Source organism: Anguilla anguilla, chromosome 4 (genome assembly GCF_013347855.1).
Source record: "Anguilla anguilla isolate fAngAng1 chromosome 4, fAngAng1.pri, whole genome shotgun sequence".
NCBI classification, from domain to species: domain Eukaryota; kingdom Metazoa; phylum Chordata; class Actinopteri; order Anguilliformes; family Anguillidae; genus Anguilla; species Anguilla anguilla.
Window position 1 is genome coordinate 54,384,337 of NC_049204.1, and position 14,542 is coordinate 54,398,878.

The following is a 14,542-nucleotide window of genomic DNA, read 5'->3' on the forward strand; positions in this document are numbered from 1 at the left end:
AATGTAATATGTGCATTGCTTTGGGGAAACAGTCATCATTTTCAATACCCCACATCTGATATTTCATTGTCTTTTTAAATAATTGAGACAGTTAAGTCCTAAATAACAGAGACAGTTTGGTTGCTGAAGTGATGTGTCCCAGTTCATTTGGGGCAACTTCTTAATGGGAGCTGGTATTTTTTGATTGGTTCACGAAAAGTACTGCATTTGATATTTATTAATTCTACCAGTTGCATAAATGTCAAATGCTTCTAATGGAAAATATTTTGTCATACTGTTTTGCAGCTATACGGCCTTTAAATCTTTCAAAAACATGTTAATTATGAGTGATCTTTATTGGTGAGGACTAATCATAAAATTCTGCTCATGCCATGAAATGTGTTTACTAGATATGGTGATTTTCAAGAATTTCACAGATTGAAAGATCGCATAATGTGCTCCATTCCGAATCGATTCCTAGCATGGGGAAGAATGTATTTTTAGAACGCATCTTGGTCAGGCTGTATATAAAATGCATGAATGCATAACAATGCACATCAGTACCCAAGTTTTTTCAGCATAATGATCTTAATGTTTACTTTTTTGTGTCAATTGTTTGGCTGAATACTCAATTCTGATTGACTGGGATATGTATTATTTGTCCAAATACAAACAACGATGGACCAGTGCCTGAAAAGGTTTAATCACCATTCTAAATGAGTATGCATCGGTCTGACTCGATAAATTAAGTGGAAATTTGTGCGAGCAAGCAAGATCAACAGTGACAATATCATACTAGTAACAGTGTCAGCATGATATCACAACAGTGAGGGGGTCTGGTGACTCTGTTATGGTATGTGGGGCATTTTCCTGGCATGTTTTGGGTCCACTTGTCCCCTCAGGTGAAAGAGTAACTACAAATGAAAATGATGTGAATCATATGCTATGACCTTCGCAGTCACCAGATCTCAACCCATTTGAACACCTATGGGAGATTTTGGACCAATGTGTCTGACAGTGATCTTTTGGGAGAATGGTGTTCCATCCCTCCAGCAGGGTTCCGGAGACTTGCAGAATCTATGGCAAGGTGTATTAAACCTGTTCTGGCAGCTCATGTTGGCCCAACACCTTACTAAGACACTTTATGTTGGTTTTTCCTTGAATTTGTCACCCGCCTGTACTTTTCCACAAGTTGCTATAGACCTTTACAGAAGTAGCATGTGGCTGCTCACATTACAAAACAATGCACTTCCTCATCTGCAAACTGCACTGAATTCCCAAAAAGTCTCGGACACACTAGACGCACTAAGCAAAGCAGAAGTGACACTGTATGTGTCAGCCTTTCTCTCAAAAAATAAATAAATAAATAAATAAAATAGCAGGCTAGATGAGGCATGGCCATGTGCTGTTAGCCTATGGGAGTTAAAAAAGGAAGGACAGTCTAACTGATGCATGGGCATGTGCTTTTGACCTATAAGACCTAAAGGGGAACACACAATGGCTTTAATCGTGTTTCATATTGTCTAAAATGACAATAAAAATGAATAAAAGGTAATTAAAAACTAAAAAGTCATTCTATGAAACTAAATATCAGAAACAACAACAACAACAACAGCCTTTCACCATGGACTTTGGGGCTACATAGAGAGAGATGTCACTCCACAAAAATTCTTCACATTTTGTCTACAGCAAAACAAGACTAGTTTTCATGGCTCTTCAGAAATTTGCCTAAAATTTGATTTTAAAAGCATCAGTTTTTAGACAAGCTCTAATCTTGTGATGGTGTATTATCACTGAACAGAAAAGATAAAATGCAATACTTTCCCTTTAATTAAAACTGAGCCACAATAAATAAATAGCAACAACAAAATAAAAAAAAAATTGATTTCTATGAAGAAGGTCAAATAAAATTTTAGATGAAATATAAAGGGGGTTCAATTCTTTTTAACGCCTCCTGTATAGATTCTGTTTTTACTTTAGATCAGAACTTACAAACATGTTTTTTCTTTTCCAAACTTTCAGGGAATATGACTGCTAATTATTGAGTTAAATTACATGTCCTTCTTCACACATACTGAGGGTAGTGGGGGTGTGTGGGATAGCGAGGTGAACATTTTTCTCACACTTTTTTTTTGATGGCTCATCTATGCCTTTTAAAAATAGACACTTTTGCACAAACATTACTGGGCTGGCATTTTAGGGCCGCATGGTGAGTGTTTAAAAGTTACCAAATTGTTTATGACTGCCCACCCTTAAGAGAGAGAGAAGTGAAGCGCCCAATAAGGGAATGATTGTTTTGCTGTTGCATAGGCTTTCCTGCTTTTTTCACTGATGATGACAAACAGACTACTGTTAACATAGGCACCATGTAAAAGTAAGCTGTGGATGTCAGAAATATTCTTCTTGCTTACAAAAATATGTTATGCAAGAATTTCACATTTAATTCTTCAGCAAACATGATGCAATTCAATTATATTCCTCAATAATAATTAATATGCAGATCAAAGTACAGCATGGAGATTTGAGATAGTAGTTTAGTAGATTAGATTAGATTAGTAGTTTTTAAACATTTAAAAAACTTTGTAAAGGGATACACTTTCCAAACTCATAGAGATATTGAATGCAATGGCTTAATATACTGTATGTAGCAATTTAATTTCTGTTCTTTGGTGCCAGTGATGACCATGACTGGTAGCCCGATTCAAAGCCCTGACCCTCCGATTCAAAGCCCTGACCCTTGCCTACACTGCCGCCAACAGGACGGCCCCCATCTACTTGCAGGACATGACTCAATTCTATGTGCCTGCTCGACCACTCCGCTCTGCGGCAGCAGGGCGTCTTGTAACCCCTCCCACCCGCCCAAAGGGATCACAGAGCTTCTCCACCCTATCTCCCCAGTGGTGGAACGAACTCCCCGTCCCTCTCCGAACCTCCCCCTCACTATCCATCTTACGCCGTGGCCTGAAGACTCATCTCTTCAGACTATACCTAGAATAACCACCACCACACTGTATATATAAAAAAAATAAATAAAAAAAAACCCTTTTTCCTGTCACTTGTTACATGTTGCCCCATCCCTGCACTTCTTGGTAAATTGTATTTGTCCTAATACTGTAGCTTATTCTTCTGCCTAGTTTGGCTTTGCAGATGTTAGACCAGGATAGTGTTCATTGTTCTCGGCTAGAAATAGCTGTACAAAATAAGTAATTGTACCTTACTGAACCCGTGTTCAGCAGTTGTCTACGATCATGAAAATGCACTTTTTGTACGTCGCTTTGGATAAAAGCGTCTGCCAAATGAATGTAATGTAATGTAAAAGCTCTCAAGGACAATTTGCGGTTGTGTCACCCAGGGTACAGGTGGGTTCAGATGGTAGGCGGTTCATGTTAAATTTTTTATCTGATGGACAGCATATTAAAGCCGCATTATAAAGGTCTTCCTCTGACTCCCCTTTCTGTGAGCTTCACTGTAGTCTGCAGTGTGAAAAGAAGCAGCTGGTGACACCATGTGTTTCACAGGGGAACTACAGTTGTCTACAGTGGGGTTCGAGCATGAACATGGCTGTGGTTGCAGTCAGGCATTTCAAATAAGGCTTTGAATTGGACATATTGAGCCACAAGTTTTGCACCAAATTCATAATAATATGAAAAATCTATTATTTAATTGAAGTAACTCTATAAACTATATTCTGCATTTACCTTCAAGAGCACATTACCATGATATTAATACCGATTCATATTTAAAGTGAAATGGGATTGCAGTTGGAAGCTATACTTAATGAAATGATCCACTGGATGCATGTGTGTTTGGATTGTGGTAAATTATGTGGTTTATTTAAGAGAGTGCCAATAGTTCAACAACTTTAATAACCTTCCCCATTACAGAAAGACATCATGCATTCTCAGCAGACATTTTCAGTGCTCAATACCAAGAACCAAAATCTTTATAATGACCTTGGTTCTAGGCTTAGGGCATAGATTATACTGAAGTGCACACATGTGCACACAAGTATTTAACTTGATAATGTTAATCTAGCTCCCTAATTGCTGAGTCGATAAAGGTTCTCACCAGGAGTATATTGAGCTGCACGGCTCTTGCTGTGTGGCTGCAGGTGATGGTCACTTGATAGCATAATTACAATTACAAATGAGTTACCATTTGATAACTTTAATCCAGATTAACAACGTAGCCAGTGACTGACTGGCAATTTTCTCTCTCCAGCTCGGAATCACCGAATGACAGCTGTGACACCTGCACTCACACAAGGAGTACTGCAACCGACACACACATGCTCATGAACAGGTGCCTGCGAGCCAGTGACTGTTCTCCACAAAATGGTCTAGTACAGTACGGGCTGCATAGCACTAAAGAAGGACCTGCACCGAACACAGGAGAAACGAAAGAACCAGCAAGAGGCCTTCAACCAACAGAAACACGTGCTCTCATTCCCACCTGTGCTAGCGCTTTATGACCCCAATGAAGAGCTGAAGCTGTCCGCTGGTGCCTCATCCCACAGCCTTGGGGCTGTTCACCTGCAAAAGTACAAGGAGCATTAGAGACCTGTGGCATGCACGTCTCGCTCTTTGACTCCGATGGGGCAGCGCTATGCCCAGATTGAAAAAAAGGCTCTAGGCCTGACCTGGGGATGTAAGTGATTCGAAGACTTCCTCATAGGGCAACACTTTCATCTAGAGGCAGACCACAGGCCGCTTGTAATCCTGCGAGGAACACCTGCCTGTGATTGAAGCAGGTGCATTTTTTGTAGTATATCAAAAATAAATTTATATAGGAGTGTAATTAGGAGGAAATGCAAAGGGACTCAAACAAATATGACACAACGTACTCCACAAGTTTGCTTTTTGCTATTGTTAAAAAAGACATTTTATTCAGAGACTACGATAAATTAGGTTCTTGGTTAAACTGTCAGCAACAGGCCTGCAGACTGTCAGGTATGTAACCAAGCATTAATTTCAACTGAAAACCTGCAATACTGCACATATTATGAATCATACAGCACCACTGCTTCTCTTTAATGATACCGTATGATGATTTATCTTTGGCCAACTTATTCCCCACAGCTATTGCTTTTTATAATATAAGCTGTGCTTCTGAGCTCTCCCTATGATGACTCATTGCGCCCAGAGGCTTGGTTCATTGACCCCTTTTGAGCCACAAAATCCCTCACAGCCTCCATGTTTCAAGCAGGACTATGAATCCAACTTGTTCCTCCAACATCTTCCTCCTGTTAACCAAAGAAGAGACAACCTCAGAATACCATAGAGCCCAACAACCTTAATTCAAGTGTGAAACTAAGTTGATAAATGATGGAGCTACTGCTTCATAACATTTTATAATCTCCGCAGATGTTACAAAGTTAGACATGTTCTCAAAAATACAAAACTTATATTATATTTTTATATTGAATTACAGTACAGGTTTCAAGCTTTAAAATGTTGGACGACTCATTGAAACAGTAAAGACCTGTTTCAAAAAGTAGTTCCTTGAGTGTTATAAGGCATGGAACTTGCGCTTTTATGAAAATAACATTTAGGCAAGGTTTGTCTCTGACACTGCCCAATATCTGTTTTGAAAAAGGATGCAGAATAGTGACTACCAAGGCGGCAAGAAAGATTTTTTTGTTGTTGCCAATTTAGTCTTGCTGAATACCATTTCTCACTGAAGGCAAGATAATGTTATTCTCCTTGTTTCGTGTCACATACAGACATATATGCAACTTGACAGTCTACAGTAAAGCAGTAGAATCAATGGCATAAATGCATCTTCTCATGGCAGCTGATATCAGCCTACAATCCATCTTGTTCCAGAAAAATATGATTGTGTTGGAATGCATTTCACTCTGTGACAAAATAAGCCTGGAATTGAAGTTCTTTACATCTTCTTGAATGTTAAAAGAATACTGTGCTATGAAAGGAGTTGGCTACTCCAATCCCCCAAATTGTATCATAATATACAGTAGTAATAACGAAGACACTGCATTGGCAAAGAACCCTCTTCCATGGAGCTCCTTATAAAGATTGGATAGTAACTTTAGTGTGATGACTAAATCAAACTAATCATCCTTGAAGTTTAATTGGCTACATAATACTGACTTTAAATGAATTATTGTGTAGTTAGCTGGTGAAAATTAAATATCTGAACTATGCAATTGCCACGCTGATGACAAATAATGAGGTGACTTTACTGATAAAACATCTCTGTTTAAAAAAAATGTTATGAACAAATTAGTCTGGATGAACACGTACTTTCGGGGGCAAAAGGGAGGAGCCTCTGCTGTTGGGAGCCAGCGGCAGCTTCCCTATTGGTTAATCGAACTGTTTGTCTCAGTGTGCTGGTTCAAGGTGAAAAATTAAATACTAAAGTAATTTTTAAGGAAGGTAGATACAATTGATTACTAACCTAAATAATTAGCAGACAATTAACAGCATTTTTCATTAATACTGACAAATCTTTAAATTTCTAGTAGGAATTTCTCTCCGTGTTCTAGTATGGATATATGGGCTTTGTAGTTTTGTGGAGTGTCTTTTCTAGTCCATGGTACCAACAGCATCATCAAATGGGATTTTGCTCTATTCTTTCCTCACTGCTTCCACACAACACGGGGAAGGTTACGACACAAGAGAATCAATCAGAATTACTATCTGGGCAAAGGCCTACATTTCTAGGCAATCATTGCTTGCTCAGTTCAATTTTCTGTTCTGACTGGACCTGTGCTGATTCCATCAGCATTATAAGGGACTGTGATAAATATTCCAGCTGAGATCAGTGGACCGGACCTCAGTTGGTTAAAATGAGAGAAGAGACAAAGATACGGGTCAGAAGAAAAGTTATGCATGTATTAATAATACACCATAGTCTTCCACTGGTACATCCTTAGAAGTACAGCATCAGATTAAAAACGACGAATCTGTCGCATAAAGACGATATATTTCTACCGCATCAGATTCTCAGAGATCTCAAGTCTCGGAAAGCTGTCCAAGGACAAGTGATGAAACTTAGCTTGATCACTAATCTCCAGGGTGGGAGGATGGCCATTGATGATATTGCGGCACTGAAACCTGTGAACCTGAGACAGTTTTTTAGTGCGTGAGTCTGTCGTATGATACGTGGTCAGAATTTGCTGTAAGCCCTCTTAAAGAGTTTCATAACCACTCATATCATGACATCTTTGTCACAAAACATAATTTGCTGACTCTAATTAGTAGATTTCCATCACTGGAGATCTACTGAAATAATAACTTAATTACCTAGCATCCTAGCAAAGTACTTTTACGCTGGGCACCCTACTGCATTAGTTGGGTCTTGAGAAATGACAGCAGTATCTCACACAGTTGGCTCTGAATGTTCCATGGACAATCTGTGCTATAGTATAGAGTTCTATACTGTGTTTTAAAACCACAAACCACAGTTTCAATGCTTTGTTTTACATTAACATTAGCACCACTTTACAGCAGTCTTAAACCCTTTGCATAAGAACATAACCGGCCTATATTATTACAATTGTATACACTTGCTGGGCCAAACACTATCCCATTGAAACACCATAACCAGAATTTAATTTTTTAAATTACAAGGGACTGAACACACAACCTTTTAGTGTCAAGTGAACTTAGAATGAGCACTGAACACATTCACAATGCTCCATGCAAATGATGTGCTCCATGATCAGTTATCAAACAGCAATTCATAGATAATACATTTTCCAATATTCCAGCTCATAAGTCAATGTACCAATGAGTACTGGCCTACCAATTAATCGATTTTATTCCAAATAATAGCAAATTTCTGATACAGTATTATACAGTATAGATTAGAAACTATACAAATAGATTAAAATTGATAGATAGATAGACAGTATACAAATACTGTTGATTGCTATCTTTTTTTTTCTCTTCATGCTTTCATTCTTTATCTATTAAGATTCTCATCTGGCTGAATTACTGCAGTTACATTTACTTCTGAGAATCATTCTCCTACTGATAGAAGAAATGCTGCTATTTCAAGGTACACAAATCCTTAAATGCTTCGGAGTGTGATTTACCATTACTGCAGATAAGACCTTTTATATTTCTCTGAAACAGCATCATGTTCCCCAGAGTTGTTTATGAGCTCTGCACTTTAAGATGGCATTTTGTTATGGAAATAGTATCTGAGGAAAAAGTAAGCCAAAGTTGTCATCCAAAAAAAAAAAAACAAGTGTATTATTTGTCAATTTTATGTATGGTTGATTTGTAGACTAAAGGACCAAAAGTTATAACCAAGCAAAAGTAGCCATGACTAAATGACTGACCTGACTAAATTCAAACAACAGTGCTTTGGCCAGTAGGTAAACATGGAGCTCAGCAAGTCAAGTGGAAGTACTGTACAGTAAACTTGCATATATTGCCTGAAAAATGTATGTCTAGCAGGCCAACAGAAATATTCTGCCACCAAGTACACCGATATATACCCAAATCAAATAAGAGTGGTAACATTCAAATCTAAAAGTATTTTGCAGTCAGTACTACTTCAGCAGTATGTGAGACTCCATCAAACAACAAACTGCCATATTAGATTGCATTCAAATAGCGCTAACCTTGGTCAGTGGAAACCAGGCTTACGCAACTTACAACCACAAGCTCTCACTGGATTTGGAGTTAATGTGAATTAAACAATCTTAATTCTTCGTAAAATCATTCTTATTTGTACATTTCTGCTTGAGAAATGTAATGAGCTGAATGGCCTATTCTCCTGATTATACAGATTACAATACATTGATCAAAATCCAGGTGTCACTGAAATCCTTACTGCTTTGTGTAGGTAACACAGCATACAATATCAATCAATCACATGTTTTTCAGTTTGACAAGTCCTGTATCACCCTCAACTACCTGGGCTCTGTAATATTACTCAAGATGTTAACAGTGGCATATTATTGTCCAGGAAGATGCATGCTGTTATTATATTAAATGTGACACAATATGTGGCCTAAAGGCAAGGACTAAAGCAGGCCAAGCTTTTCACTTTTGACAGTTGGGGAATTCTGATGAATAGTCTGATAAGCTCATTTTGCCTAGGTGAAATGAATGATGGGAGACATGAGAGAAGAGAAATAAAGGTCATAACTGATAGATGGTGGTTCCACATACAGCTAACATCCACAAACCCTTTTTATAGCATGTTTGATGTAGAAAATAACAAAGCAACTGTAATGTGTCATAATATTTTTCTAAAGTGATAATTAACTGACTGTGATTAATCAGAATTTCACTTTCTTATCGCTTAATCTTTCCAAATCACAGACACAGGGATATTTTAGGCTGACTATTTTGCATCTCTCTCTCCCTCTCTCTCCTATTGGCTATATCATTATAATTACAGACCTACATTAGATTCATTAGCATATAATTAGAGAAACAATTAAATCTCACCACAGATAAGCAACTTGTGCAAGTAGGAAATTTATTTTCCCTGTGGGGATTTTAAAAGGCAGTTAACAGAAGACACATATTTTATTACAAATACATTGGTGTCCATTCCAATGTGCAACCTTCTCTTCCTTATTAGTTCTCATTTATATGTTCTTCCAAGTTTCACTTCATTTCAGCTGAGAGCTGTATTAAAACAAGATAGTACAGTATGCACTACAAAATATTTGAAAACAGGGCTTGGTGCCTGTTAAATTCTCATTTTCATCACTAATCTTAATTCCTGAATAGTACTACACACTGTATGTAAAAGTGTAACTCATGTGACTATAGTGATTGTATGTAATAGGATGTATTGCTGCATATATCCTGTAAGATTTAGATTATTTGTCATAAACTGTGGCAGGATTCATACCATATTTACAGCTTGATTACGTAAGCTCTATGATGATGAGGAATACAGCTAAAAATACTTTCGATACCATACATAAGAATTTAGAGATGAGAAAGAATGCACACAACTAAAGGGGAGAGGTCAAATGTCAGGCATAATTAGTGTTTGAGAATGGTTTGACAGTTCAGGCAAAACTGTACTCAAACCCGCCCCTCAATGACCTTGTGAAGACTTATGTCTATCTATGGTTTTGCAAGGCTAGCCAGCAGCCGGCCAAATCAATACCGGTCAATCAAATCCTTTCTCTAAACGGATGACTGACTACTTTGGGTTGTATCATTCACTTTCAAGGTATTGTAGATTATATACATTGTATGCTGTTTTATCTTAATAAATTATGATGGCCCTATTGGTAATTGTAATTTCGGTTTATAATTGTTTTTTGTATAATTCTCTGTGCTTTGCGTGCTGAGGCACCAATTCATTCAAAAGTCTGTTGAGAATACTGCAGAGGATATTCAGGATAACTGATGGACCTTGTTGAGAACAACTGACCGTAGACATGCATACTTAATTGGACTGACACACACGCCTTCAACTAACCTCAACTTGTGAATCCTGGAAGTAACCCCGTGCTGTGCATGTTGATTGCAAAATATGGGAGCTCCCATTAAAGTGAATGAGGAATGTCAGATTACTGTTGTAATAATCATGTTGTCCTATCCTCTATCCAAACTCTGAAGTCAGTATTGAGAGTGAAAACATGTCCACGGTGGAAACAGTGCCCTTCGACCTATGAGGAATGAGTGGCCATGTGGTGTCTTATGGCTGCATGCAGATGCTGAGGGAACGATAGTCCTTCTATTCAGAAAAGGCCTCCTGGTTTAGAAAATAAAAATGCTCAACAACAAATCAAAAAGAATGGGCTATTCATTTCATTTTAAAATGGTCTTGCTATGCTAATAAAATTTCAATGAATTGTTTAAGAAATGCCATAATACCACTCCTAGATCCACAGTAAAGTGTAAAGCAGTAAGATGTTCTTTTTGATTTGATACACTCATTTCAAAATTTTGAAATTTAGATATTTAATTTCTGAAATTCAAAAAAAAAAAAAGCTATTATTTCTGAAAATAAAAAATATAACCATAGCGAGGGCTAATATGTTTTCAAGGGCAAGTACGATCAATTCCCCTTGGTAAAGCTTTTTCGCCTTTCAGGAGAGTGCACCATGATGTGATCAGTCATTCTGTTCTATGGGATCGTCGCAGCCATTTCCTGGCATGGAACTAAGATTAAAAATGCCTGGCATAGAGATGTCAGCAGTCTTAGGGCTTGGCTCGGAGTAGCTGTTTCTTGCAGAAAGCTGTGGTGTGTATTTTAAGATGCTAAAATGACTTTTTAAATCTGTATTTGTTTATTTTATTTATTTTTAAATCAGGTTTTGTTTGCTATTTGCAGACTAAATAGAAATATTGTCTGTAACAACAGCAGTACATCAATTTCAAATCACTCATTATTGCAGCATTAGAAAAAGATTAATGTCATCAATGTGTCACAATACTTTGTGCTATATCAATAACCCATAACATCTGGAATTGACATAGCACTGTTATAACAAATCCAACATGAATACTCATTGTGCTTTATGCCTTATAAAAACACCTCCCCAGGCTATCCAGCTCTCAGTGCAGACCATGCCATTGGCAACAGAGACTGCGAGAACCATGGGACAGTACATACGTAGCCATAGTATCAGGCTGGAAAGAATGGCCTCAGTTGACCAATGATTAGTGTCTCAGTAGTGTAGTGGCTTCTCTGGTTGCCTGAGCAACTGCAATAGTCTACACTGATGTTTCTGCAGCTCAACTGGTGGATTGCAGAATTGAAAAGTGGCAGCCACCGAAGGACACCATAATAGAATCTGCCTACAACTACGATCGGGCATTCTATGTTTGGAAATAAAAATAGAAATGTGGGTAAAACATTGTTAATCAAAAAAACTTGTATGGGATGATTTAAAAAAATGGAGCCAAACAAACCTTTATAGGTTACATACTCATTTGCACGTTCTTTCATTTAAAGCCTAGTCATGCACTTATCTCTGTCTTCCAAGAATTTATGCCACACAATATTTTGGTTGCTCTGGTAAATTTACTGCTCTGGTACTGTTGCTCTGGTAAATTTAGTACATTGGCAGGGATGTATCAAAATAACAGACAAGCTTGTGCCGAGCTGGAAATGAAGCATTGGTGGTTAAACACAATGCTATGTGCAGACAGTCTGTAGGTTGCCAATAGACTCACACTATACAAGCTAACATGTTCAAGCTAAGTGACAAGCCCATTAGGTTTACATCCTAAGCCTCACAAACCTCTACATAAAATTATTTATCTTATCGCAATTCTGTTTAAAGTGTTTTACATCAAATTATCTTAATGACATAAGATCAGACGCCATCAGAATCTATAGTGATTAATACTCATTCAAGGATACTGAGACTTTGAACTTAATAAAAAAAAAAAGAAAAATTTGCTTGAGAGTCCAGATGAAGTTCTGAAGAAAGGGTCTGCATTGCGAGACTGAAAACCTTTTTGATTGCACAGACTAATAAGCCAAGTTCAGACACAAAAGGTGCTGAGCAGAAAATTAAACTCCAGACAATGAAAAATTCAAATGTCTTGTTGCAACAGGTTATTTTTTCCAAAAGGTTACAGCTGAATTTCAATGAAACTAGCGATATGGAATTGAACACACACATACAAAGTGAAATGTGCACCAAATGCACTGCTGCATTTTTTTTCATTTATTCTTTCCTAACTTAATGTCAAATTTAGGACAAACCATTGGGTATATTGACAACCCCCCCCCCCCCCCCCCCCACACACACACACACACACACACACACAAACACACTTTTTTTTTTGTTGCTCTGAGAACCTTGCACCTGAATGTAAATAATGACTGTTGCTTACCTTGGCAAGAAGATGAACTGCATGGCTTAGAATTGAAGCCAAGATTGATCTCCTTCAAGCACAATTTTGTCCTGTCTGCAATGCATCATTCTTGTCTAATCTCTTTTCTTTAAGGGATCTGTGGCATGGTTAGGGACAGTGTAGCTTTTCAGATACTGATCTAAGAAGCATTTCTTATCTTGACTGTCTTAGCCATTCATAGATTTCAGCTTTCAATGAATGTGTCAGAAGTAAGTTTACATACAGCATTATTGTCGGTGGTGTGTTTCTGTTCTTAAAACTGCTTATTTGGAGCACTTGGTACACTATTCACCCCGTTAATATAACATAATTGTACTTTTGTGGTTGCATATGCTTTTTATATCCTGATGGCAAATTCAAATAAGCATGGGGCCACTCCTTGTTTGAAATGTCACATAGCATGTATACCGTTGAGATTATCTTTATGAACACATATGTTACAGGTTCCCTACCCACTTTACTTCCCCAGGTTGTCAGAGAATCAGGTTCTCAGTTGATCTACAAAGTTAAATAAAGAAAAAAATAAAATAAATAAAAACAAACTAGTACCATGGTATAGTTCACAATCAGGGACACAAATTCTGACTAAATCATTGCGCAGTGGCTTTATATTGCTTGAAAACAAAACAACAGTTTTCTTTTTTTCCACATGCCAAAATCATTTGTTTTATCTTTGCAGCTACTGCATCCAGTCATATGAACCTCTGTTGTGCTACTTATCCTGCTGTTAAGCTTCATTTCCATAGCCTGCCAAGGCCCATGTCCAGTTCTACTTACAATCCCCTAATTAGTGCCCTGTCAGAAAGCCCCTGCTGTATGTTAATAAATCATAACGTTGTGTTGATACAAACAAGCTCCAAACTGCTTTAAGTTTTTTCATTTTTTTGTCACCAACTGTGCCACTGAGTGACTATTCTTATTCCTGTCAGCAGGGTAAAACTTCTCAGGTCTTAAAAATGTACTTTAAAAAAAACAAAAAAAACTGTGAAGGACAGCTATCCTGAAAAATAGATTCTCAAAGCCTGAACTTTAAATTTTTTCCAGAGGGCTGCAGGTAAATCCAAACTCACTCAGCATTGTCATAAAATTAATAGATTGTTTTAGAATGTATTCATTGCTGTGGGCCATAGCAGAGGAAAAAAAATCTAAATAAATTCAAAGAAGCCTCCGGTTGTTTACACTAGATCAGCATTGTGCGCGACCTTTGTCAGTTCATTTTAATTGAGTTGCAGTGGAAAAGGAACTCATTTTTATCAGCAGGGAAAAATTTGGCTTCAATGTTGGTCACTTTGCATTCTTAATTTCTCTGATTACTTAATACATTAGTCAGCCTGTGACTATAATTTAATACAAAGAGAGGAATTTAGCAGACACTGACTGAGAGATGAAGAAATCTTGATTGTGCAACTTTGCAAGAAGGCTCCACAGACTCCATAGATTTCACATTTGCTAATCTACATGTTTATAAATAAGAAGAAATTGTGCAGAGATGCAAGCTCAAGTAATTCATCCAGAAGCTAAATACTGAATTACTGACTAAAAATATATTAAAAAATGAAATACTCATAAAGCTAATGTCTTCAAGGGGATTAGCGGGTTCTTTTTACATGTGATGTAAAAAAAAAAAAAAACCTGCCTGAGATATATCCATGCAATCTAACGCCAGAGGTGTAAAATGCAATGAACAGTGTAAGCAATGATCCAAGAGCATTGAATGAAGAGAAAATGGCATTCCAAGTCACTGCAGA